This window comes from Arvicola amphibius, chromosome 5 (genome assembly GCF_903992535.2).
Source record: "Arvicola amphibius chromosome 5, mArvAmp1.2, whole genome shotgun sequence".
NCBI classification, from domain to species: domain Eukaryota; kingdom Metazoa; phylum Chordata; class Mammalia; order Rodentia; family Cricetidae; genus Arvicola; species Arvicola amphibius.
This window is the reverse complement of record NC_052051.1, coordinates 155,518,700-155,529,936: the sequence shown is the minus strand read 5'-3', so window position 1 is coordinate 155,529,936 and position 11,237 is coordinate 155,518,700. Positions and strand designations below refer to the sequence as shown.

The 11,237-nt window shown below is 45.2% G+C and overlaps 1 non-coding gene across 1 annotated transcript; it reads left to right on the top strand.

Moving 5' to 3' along the window:
- Positions 1-9,393: 9,393 nt before the first annotated feature.
- Positions 9,394-9,555, top strand: LOC119815988. Its single transcript, XR_005285657.1, has one exon. It is a non-coding gene; the product is annotated as a U1 spliceosomal RNA (small nuclear RNA).
- Positions 9,556-11,237: the final 1,682 nt, after the last annotated feature.

The window sequence follows — 11,237 nt, the reverse complement described above, 5'->3', positions numbered from 1 at the left end:
ATTAACATAGGATTGTATGTGTTCACCCTGAGCACTGCCAGGAAGAGGTTTTAGTCTTAGATACCATTGTCAGAAAGATGACAGCACTCAAGAGGGTGTACATGATGTGATTTCATGTGTGTGTGTGTGTGTGTGTGTAGTGTGATGTCTGTGAGTATGTGTGTGTGTGTGTGTTTACCTAGTGAATGAGGATGCATTTGTACAGAGGTCAGAGGACCACCTTGGGTGTGAGTCCTTGCCTACAACTTTCTCAAAGCCAGGGCATCTTGTTGACCCTGCATAGGCCAGGGTAAGCAGGCACTCTGACTTCTGGACATTCTCCCACATTTAGCTCCCATCTTGCTGTGGGAGTAATGGATTCAAGACACCTGTAATTGTGTCTAGCTTTACATGGGTTGCTCCGATTTGAACCCAGGTTCCCATGTTTACTCAGCAAGCATTTTACCCATTGGGCCATTCTCCGATCCCAGAGATTGACCAAAGCTTACTTCACTTTCCCTTAGTAAAAACAACAGGACTATGTGTGTGTGTGTGTGTGTATGAAATATGCTATGAAGATATCCCAAGGAAGTTCTGCGGAATGGTGCAGAAAAGCGTGCAGAGATGGGGCTCAGAGTACTCACCTCCTACCACTTAAATCTGATTATCTAACAATGTAGCCACAGGAGCTAGAACGGGAAATGCAGGTTTCTATAGTGAACGGGGAGGTCAAAGACATGAAGGGAAGAAGACTTCCAGACTAGCATGAGGGTCTCTGGTTGGCTCTGGCAGTAGACATTATTGCAGCCTGAGTCAGAATAGGACAGCATCCTGTGAAAGAAGAGAGAGAGAGAGAGAGAGAGAGAGAGAGAGAGAGAGAGAGAGAGAGAGAGAGAGAGAGAGAAGCAAACTCCTGGCCTGCACTGGGATGAGCAGGAGAAGATGCCGCCTGGATACAGAAGAAATCATCTAGAAAACAGGAAACGTGGCCGTGGTGCTGTATTGTGCATGTACCCAGTGGTAACGTGGATCCAAAAAATTAGGAAACGCTGGGGTTCAACATAAAAAGGGGAAATAAAAACCAAAATAAATCACAACATCCGGTATGCCAAATGACTCGTCTGAAACACACTGGCAAGGAGCCACATGACAAACTGTGGCGACGGGAGGGAGGGCCCTAGGGTGGAGACAGGAGGAGCACGGGGCCCTCAAAGACCAGGATGTACGCAGTCACATGAATCACCAGGAGCTGGTGGTCAGGCCTGGGATGATTAGCGTTTTTAAAAGGAAATATAAAGTATCATCTTTTAAGAAGTAAAGATGCCATCCGATAAGGCCGGCAGAAGTCTAATGCTTGTCCCCAAGTGTCCCACTTCTCAAAGCTGCAGAGCAGAAGAAAAGTGACCCGTGAGTGGAGCAGTCAGGTGACCCAGATCCTTACTTCAGTGGTACGTGGTGCTGGTCGGTGCACCCACTGGGGGGCTGACCTTGGTTGTCAGTTGACACATCTGGTGAGAGAGAGAGTCTCAGTGAGACAATGACTGCATTTGGTTCCTGAGGGTTCCTCTAAGAAGTTCTTAGCATCTCCCCTCCAGTCCATCTCTGTTTAGCAAGGACAACCCTGCCCGGAAGCAGAGGGAAGCTCCATGGTCAGCTGTCACTTAGCACTGTGGGTTTTCCGGGCACCGTGCTCATCTTTCTACCCCACAACATATACCTGCTCCTTGCGTTCCAGTACGAGCCTCTGCCTGTTAACGTTGAAACACAGCTTCACTCATGTGTGCATGTGTGCGCGCACACGTGTGGATATAAAAGTTAAACACAGGAACCGTATTTTGTGAGTACTTTTTTTTAATTAAAAAAAAAAGGAGAGAGAGTTGCAGTGTTTGGGATAAACGCTGAAGGAAAGGCAGGACTCTGCAGAAATCAATCTGCTGCGTTTATACACTCCCAAATTATACTCATAAAGAAGGAGCCTGCAGCAGCGCTGTCAGTCATGATAAGGCGATCAGTGTGAGATTTATTATGAGTTTTCCTTTCATGTATTCTGTGGGAAGCGTCCCACAGGTGTGTTTAGATTACCAGAGAGAGATGGAGATTAATTGTGTGCCCAGGCGCTGAAACACACTGACATCTTTTCTGAGATTTAAGTTGTGTTAGGTCTAATGATTTAAAAAAAAAAAAAAAAAAGGACTGTCCAGAATATTCACATGGAGAAAGAATACAATGTCCTTGGAGCATGAAAGAAAAGGCAAGCTTACTGTCACTTACCCTTGGGACACAGAAGTCACCTTTTCCCTTTCTGCTCTCCAGGAGCTCCCCTACAGGGTGACACTGTGTCCTTAGACCTCTTCATGCTCATCTTTCCACCCCACATAATATTCCTGCTCCTTGTGTTGCAGTACGAGCCTCAGCTGTTAACGCTGAAACGCAGCTTCATTCGCAAAGAGAGCGGGGCAGAAAATGCTTCCCACTTTGCTCTCACTGCAGCAGGATCTGGAACCGGAAGAGTAGGCCACGCTTCACGTGTGTTTAATCATGACCGACTTGGACAACAGGGTGAGTTTCGTCCTACAAGACTTGTGTCTGCACGTAAGTCTTATGAGAGTTTTGTTTCATTTGGTCACAGGGAGACTTGATTCAGGGAGAGACTTGGTGATTTGGGAGAATTAGCTAGTATAGTGACTGCTTTTCTCACCACTATCCCAAACGCCTGCAGAGATGCAGCGAAAGGGAAGGGCTGGTTTGTGCTCACAGTCGGAGCGTTAAGTCCATCACGGTGTGGAAGGTGCGGTAACAGAGGGGGCTGCCCACCCTGGAAGGTCAGAACATGAGAACATGCTCTGTTTGGTTTCTCTTTCATGGGTGAAGATCCGAGTCTTTTGGGATGATGATTTTAAACTTTTTGTTTGTGTTCTGTGAGATTGCCTAGCCCTGGGGTGGTGTCTGTCAGAATGAGGGAAATCTCTTCTTAAGGATAATAAGTCTTCAGAGAGAAGTGCATGTCTCCTTCAAGCAAAGAATAGTCTGGTCCTCTGTACAAGTATCGTGGCTCCTGTTCATGGGTGACCCCGAACCACGTGTGGCACACAGCAATCCTGGGTGCATTGCAGACTGCTGTGTCCAGAGACCTTGTAGCTCTGCAAAGACAGCACACAGCAGAGCCTCTAACATGTGCCATCCACCCCTCACAAAAAAAAAAAAAAAAAATGGGAGGCATCCAAACAGGAAGGAGTGCGTGAGCTGTTTCTGTCATGAACTCAGTCAATAAAATGGGGAAGATAACACTTCTGTAACACTTGCCAGTGATGAATAAGGAAGGCACAGGATCCGTTTCTGTTCCCGATGCCATGTACATTAGGAGATGAGGACCAGAATGACAGCAGTCATTTTGGTACCATGAGGTGTCAACACAGAAGGAAACATGGTTATGCTGAGTGTGAGCAACAAGACAGCAAAGCTGCTTCTCTTCCTGTGAGGCTGCCCTCTGTTAAGGCTTTCCAATACCTTCATCGCTTAGGCCACCAGTAAAGACTTCTGTCATCTGCAGTGGACACATGCTAACGTGCAGTTTCATTTACAAACTGAAAGCCGCCGCTTATTTTTTTTTTTAAAAAAAAAGATGGCTGTTTCCTCAAAAGTAGTTGTATTATATAAGTGATTCCCCTCTCCCCCCCCCCCAAAAAAGTAATACCATAGATCATAGCTGCATACTTAACATGGTAGAAGCAGGGGCAGGAGGAATGGCTTTGTGGGCAACACTGGTTACTGTACAAGCTTGAAGAGCACAGTTAAGCTCCTCAGCACCCATGTTTAAGCCTGGAGTGACTGTACATGCCCCGGGGGCTGAGGGACAGAGCAGAAGATCACCATGGCTAGCTGGTTAGCCAACAGTGGTGAGGTCAGGTTGGGGGAGAAACCCTATTTGAAGTAATGAGGAGAACGACAGAAGAGGACTCCAGACATCCTCTCCTGTCCTCCATGTAGACACAGAGCATGAACTGGCACACGCAAACCACACACTACCACATTCTCCAAGCTGTTCCTAGCCTCACCCCCAGCAAAGGAACACAGTGCTTTAAGGCCCACCTTTCCCTTGCTGAGCTGGTGGGTGGAGACAATGGGCAGAAGGAAGAGGAAAGGATAGGAGCCCAATTCCATTTTGTAACAGAATCATGCCTGGAAAAGTTAAAATACTGTCTCCCAACCAAGCTGGGTTCTGAGATTCAAACATGCCTTCACCTGCCCCAAGAACTATAATGGAGTAGGCACCGCCGAAATGCCTCCAGGCAGGGCAGAGAGTCTTGTGCCTGACACGCACACATCCAAATCTTCTCTCTTAGTCATCCAGAGACTTCAGGTCTGATTTAAGAGGTGTAGACAAACAAGAGACCTCTTTGGGCCTGAAGGAGGTCCAGATGCTGTGCTACCCAAAGACAGAGAAGGGCTTCTAACCCAAGCCAGCAGGCAGATGGTAGTTGCAAGGGTTAACCGGGTAGGTGCCTGGCTTTTCAGGAGCCCACCCATCTCTAGAGTGATCGCTGTGGAGGCATTTATCTCCTGATGCCACTCCAGGCCCTGACACCCTCTCTGGAAGCTTCCAAATGTGTTCGCTTGCTCTCTTTCTACTCCATTGGTAGAGGTCACGGAAGATTTAATACTTCCACGATTCTTCTGCTAGCATTCAGGCCACCAGTTTAGAGACATGAGGAACATATTTCCTCTTTGTCATTTATTTCTTCCACAGGAAGCAGTTGCATCTCAAATGACAGTGGCAGCAGGGATGGTTTAGTAAACTGTGAGTCTGGCCAAGGTAAATGTCCTTCCACCTTCACGTTTGCCAAACTCTCGAGGATCAAACAGGATGAGTCCCTAGTGTTATGGGGATTTCTCTGGTCTCATGAAAAGAAAGAACTCAGTTGAGTGACAGAGACAATTTAAAGAGTTGTTTAGCAAAGCAAAGCACTCCAAAGAGAGATTGGAGTGGTCTGTCCTAAGCAGGAAACCACCCGGTAGTTTCTGCCTTGTGGATTTACGTGTTTATGAATATTTATGAAGGTACTGTGCTTTTCCTGCAGTAAGGCGATCTACTTCCCTCTCACAAAATGTGGTAAACCAGATCTCCCTTTAGGATATTTCTTCCCATGATCCTCTAGAAAAGCAGATAAAGGGAGGTAGCCAACGGCAACATCAATGAGACTGTAATAAACGAAATGTCTAAGATACAGCTCCTCATCAGTTGATGTGTGGGAACGTGTGCCTCAGCTTCTGGTAAGGCAGAAGCAGCCAAACTACACAGTTGACCACAATGACCCTCAGGAGATGGCTGTGGTTCAGGTTTCCTCGCATCTGGACCCTTCTTGAGTCTGCTCACGTCCTCACAATTGCCATCACAACTAAGTCAGTTAATACATTTTTTTTTTTTAAATTAAGGCTTTACATTGAAGGCTAGGGCTAGACTCCACTATCATGATGCCCGGGCAGGAATAGTATCTGCCAGGGCCCTTTAACATGGCTGCTCATATCTGTCCTCCTCCTAACAGTAGAAATAAGTGGAAAGATGTACAGTTGAGGAAATGGACCCGTTTATCCAAACTCCAGACGTCCCACGGAAGCACTGTTTGCCAAAGGGCAACAATCAATTTGAAAGAAAAAGAAAGTGAAATGAAAAATGGTGTCCCTGGCTTTACTGGTGCAAGGTAAAGAAAATGTCAATAGAAGGAGGGACCCAGCGACCTTGCAAGTCCGAGAAGCTGACCTCGACGGCACACTGGCCCTGTGAAGTCTCCATCCATCAGGGTCTACTCGTGTCTAGTAAGGTGATAGGACTGATCTTACAACAGAGGATTGTCACACACAACTCTGGTGCCTGACTGACTGCCACACTCCCTGTCTTAAACAGACTTCTTCATCAAAGCAGGCAATCAGAAAAGGCCTCATAAAAAGACTCACAGTGCCCCCAGCAAACCAGTCCCATTTTCAGTCAGCTCAATTATTAAAGAGGAGCTAAGTCGTCTCTTCCTCAAATTGACCTTTCCACCAGGAACATGTTTAATTTTTTAATTGTCTTTAAAATTACAGTAATTTTACAAAATGAGCCACGATTTCCGGGTAAGAGCTCTAAGCCAGGTCTAACACAAAATAACAACTTTAAATATTGACTGTTTTGTTACTGAGCAGTTAAAATCTGTTTTGGTTTGTTTCCCTCCACTGTGAAGATTTGAGTCCCAGACTCTGCAGCAAGCAAGCCCAAGTGCACTCTGGGAGTTGGGTCCGTGGGCAGAGTACTTGACCTCTGAGTCTGTAGGAAGAGCGGGACAGAGCTGACCTACCCACAGGGCTGGAGGGAGATTAGATAATCAATAATCATTGAGCACTTTGAAGATGTGAGGTGCTAGGGCCCTGCTGAGGGGTGACTAATGCTTCCCCGGAAATTAGAGCTAGCAAATATAATCACTTCTGATCCAAGAACATGGAGAATAATCTAGAAAGACTGTCTTCTATTACAGTCATTTAAATCATAATGGAGACTACGCTTTGATCCTATTGTAGATCCAACAATAGGAACTTTCCATTTTATTTCAGGGAAGATGAACTCATAGAAACCCCTAGAAAGAAAAAGAAGCAGTATCATTTGAGGATTTTTTTTCAAGTCTGAAATGGCCTTGGGAAGACTCAGTTCTAAACTACATGCATCTCTTTGATTGGTCAAACATCGCACACATAAAGAAGTAATCTTTCCACAAAAACGAAATAAAATCACTGTCGATTTTTACCTTTTGGATATTCTGAGGTTATTTTAGAAGTCATTGCCTGACTCCTGCTCTAAATATTTGGCAAAGCAGTCCTTCTTGTAATATAGAAAAAGAACACTCAAATTTGAAAGCACACAGACACAGGAAGGACAAAGACAAATTTATCGACAGCGAGATTGTGAGCCTAATTGTAGCCGACGGCACTCACGGTAGCAACCGTCTAATCAATTCACATCTTACAAAGCACTTTGAGATTTTTTTCATTTAATTAAACATTATATTCATCCGGGCCTCTTAGCAGTGTGGGTGGAGGAAACCAGTTTATAGCCTTGCCTAAAAATAATGATGCTTACAGTTTTTGGAATATTCTCTAAAAACATATATATATATATATATATATATATATATATATATATATATATACACTAGTCAGTCTTTACACTAATGACTTTGGAAAACATCTAAAATCTTCTCTGATTAATATTTTGTAAGATGTGAAATTGTCCTGAAGTGGGAGTTCACGGCATCGTTTCTGAGTAGGCGGAGCTCCTGTCTTTATATCCTTATTCATTGCTGACATATCAAAAACTGTAATCCAAAATGATTGTTCTTGTGGTGAACCTGATGCCAGGAGTTCACAAACTAGGACTCGTGCCGTATGCTTCCATAGATCCGGGGGAAACATTTACAAGTAGGAACATTGAAATGGAGGTGTGGATACTATTGTGAGCTGTGGTTATCACAAACATAAGAACCTACAGGAACGGACTGCAGCGTCCCTCCCTAAGCCAGTCCTGCGCAGCTTAGAAGAAAAGAAACCAATGGTTCTGAGTCTCTGTGCAGACTAGGTGCCCCGCAGGGGGTGTCTAACCTGATCAGAACAATGGCTGGATGAAGACCGGGTGTTATGAATGAGGAACTCCAGATGTGGAGGGTCCTCATGTCCACATGGAGCCCCTACTCCCCGCCACACTTCCTCTCCCTCCTTCTGTGCCTCCCATGTACAAGTGCCTTTTGCTTTTGTTTTAATTAAACGACAGTCAATGCAATGGAAGACCAGGGCATCAGTGTGTCCTTCCTCGGCATTGACAGAACTGAGCTGAACCTCTGTCTGAAGATGTTAAATGGAATATTATAGAAATAAATCATTTATACCTTTAGGTAATTTTCATTGTGCTATATTCTTACAATGTTTCTATTTTTACTAATTATTGTTAGTAACTTACCATACCTGGCTTATGAATTGAGCTTTGCATCACAGGTATGTATTGAGAAAACACAGTGCACACATGATCTTGCTGTTTAAGGGATCCTCCGTGGGGTAAAGGGTTTGGACCATTTCCCCTGTGAATATAGGGAATGTCTGGGGGATCTCCAGCTAGCACAGCATTGTTTGGTAAGTTTTGCCTGTCACAGCAAATGTTTCCCTTCTCTCTGATATCTGCCCCTGGTTTGCTGAAAGAGGAACTATCCAGATATAGCTATTCAGCTACAGTTTGTGACGTTGCCTTCCCAGACAGGCAGTCTTAGTTTCAACTATAGCCATGGCATCAGAGTATGGAAGATGCCTGATTTTGTCCTTTAGACATAACCTAATGACAGACCAATATTGAAAGTAAGCAATTGCCTGAAGTCCATTTCAATTCACAGCATCCAATATGTCTACTATAAAATAACACAGTCTTCCTAGAAATATTAGAAGAAACACCATTATTTAATTACTATAAGGCCTTCCGGGACAGAAATAAAGCATGATTTAGGTGGATGAGCAGTGGGAATGGGGGCAGACAGGGATGGAGGCAGATTATACAGACAGAACATGAAATGCTTGTGGGAAAGACAGAAAATTGCAGATGAGCTGGCGCCATGATAGATGGAATGCAAAAGTAAAATGAAATCATGAAAAAGGAGAAGCAGATCCTGCAATGGTGCTTTGTAGTGTTGAGGCTGAAGCCAATGGCCTAGTCAGAAAGGAAGTCTGAGACTTCAGAGAAAATGCTTTTCCAAGCCAACGTGGTGAGAAGCTGACGTCAACTCTAGTTCCTGCTCTCACAAGATGGCGTACTTCTCCCGACTTGGGTTTGCCCAGGGACAGGTTTGATTGTGAAGGGCAATGTCGTACCTTAGAGTGGTTTGTAACAAGTAAGGCAGTTGAGTGGCTCACATATGCCAGTGTACGAGTTAGTTAGGGCACTCCTCTGAAAAGGACATTTGGATGAAACACCTGCTTGTGACATCAACTCACGAAGTGACGCCCCTAAACGTCAGCCCTTCCTAAGGAAGGACAATGGTCACCTTCCAGCCCCACAGCAGGGAGACCCCTAAACATCAGCCCTTCCTAAGGAAGGACAATGGTCACCTTCCAGCCCCACAGCTGGGAGATGTGTAGAGAAAACTGATGGACACCAGCCATACCCTCAGAAGGGAAACCTGTGGCAGAAGAAGATGAGTGGGCAGTTGTCGCTGCAAGCTCACGACATCTTTCCGCCACTGAGTTACCTGAATCCTGCATGCTTGATGAGTGAGGAGCCCCAGCCCCAGCTATTGCCTGAAAATACAAACAGGACTATTTTTCATCTGGTCATGATTCTGGATTCAGTGCCAAAATCGTTGAATACCCATGAATGCCAATGAGAAGACACTTAAAAGGCATTATCTAATGCTCACCTGGCAGCTGAGATACCATGGTCCAGAAGGTGGTTTTCCCAGGGTGACACTTATCAATCATATTCAAGTTATACCAAGTCCTGTAACTTCCCCAAACACAAAACATCTGACTGTAATTTGTGGTACTGGGGACTTGGGTTCATGTTCTTCCTTCTTACAACGATTTCCCAAAGGAAACTCTCACCATCTAAACCTTGAAAGATAGATGGTGGCAGTCGTGCTGAAAACTCAGGTGTGCTGAAAGCATTCACGGCGTCTGGCAATTTTAACTCCAGCTTTGTGAGCCACAGTCCTCCTGCCTCATCTGTACAATGGGTAAAATGACGGAGATGGATAAATCTAGAGTTTGAAGCTTAGACATAGTAACCCAGGATGAGGCTTTTGGTAAACCATGCATTGCAGCATTGGGGTGGGGGGAGAGGAGAGAGAGGGAAAGAGAGAGAAACAGAGATAGATGTGGAGGAAGAGAGAGAAGAAGAGAATGAAAGGGGAGAGAGAGAGAGAGAGAGAGAGAGAGAGAGAGAGAGAGAGCAATATGTCACTGATCAAGCTGTTACTTGCCTGGGATTGTACCCTTGAGGCTCCATTGTTCCAGCCATCCTGATTCATTTCCCAGGAGCATGGGACTATGGATGCATTTTCTGGAACTGCCCAGCATAAATGAGATTCTCCTTCATGATCCTGCCACCCATAGGCAGCACCCCTGCAAGATCAGCATTCATCTTCAGCTCTGCAGAGGGTGGGTGCTGCTGTTGGAAGGCGCTTTACCTTCCTACGGTTATGCAGCCACCTCTGTCCTGACTCAGAATGTGACCTGAAGTTAGAAGGAAGCTCATTGCATTTCCATTCAGAGCAGCGAGAGACATAAGGTCCCAGCAAACACCATGAAGGAAACACCTAGGAGAACTGCTCAAGAGGAAGAGTGTGTGAACCTGTGAATTGCAAACAAACTTGTGCATAACTCACACTAAGATACCTGTGAGGTGGTGAGAGGCGCAGAGAAGTCATTTCATGTGCTGACAGCAGCAGGCCGTCATAATTACAGCTGCCTCCTGCCTCCTCTTAAAATACGAAACCTTTGAGCTTCCTTTTCAGTGACTCGCCCTGTGGCTTCTTCATAATCTGCCCCGAAAATCACAACACAAAGCCCCCAGCGGGCCTTGAGACCAAGAGGAGGGGGTTGAGTGTCTGATTAGCAATTAAAATAAAACGGGGGATGATGTACTATTTCTTCCCTTCTCCCGCCCTCCATTTTCCCTCTCTTCCCTCTCCTTCCTTTCCTTGCATTCTTCATGTTGAATTCAATAAATATTTACCCACTGTTTGCATGCTGTGCTTAAGGGAATACAGATATGAAACAGAACTATCGTATTTCTGAATAGAGCACAAAACCGTAAGAAAGGAGACGCGCTGGATTTATTATGTGTCTTTCAGGAGCTTTCAGAAATCCTTTCTACGGTGTATATCAGGGAGAATATATAAGAGTACAGGGAATAGTGGAATCTGATTCTCTCCCTAAACTGGCAAGAAAAGCAGCTGAATTCAGGGCCAGTGTATATTTAAATCCATCAATTCGAAAACCATGTGTTCCCTGGATAATACGAAGTAAAATTAAGCAATGGGTTCAGGGGTTGGTGTACAGTCTATGGGAGTTTAGAGGAACCTATTGAGTCCTGGTAATGTTGGTATGTTCACGGTTCTGAGAACGCGTGTAGGTTTTGTAGGCCTGGGGTTTGGACAGGAGTCCTTTTCTCTTCAATGGAAAGCTGCGTAGAAGTGGATCCCATTCAAGGCACTCTGGGAGCTACAAAGGTGACAGAGACCTGGTTCTCACTT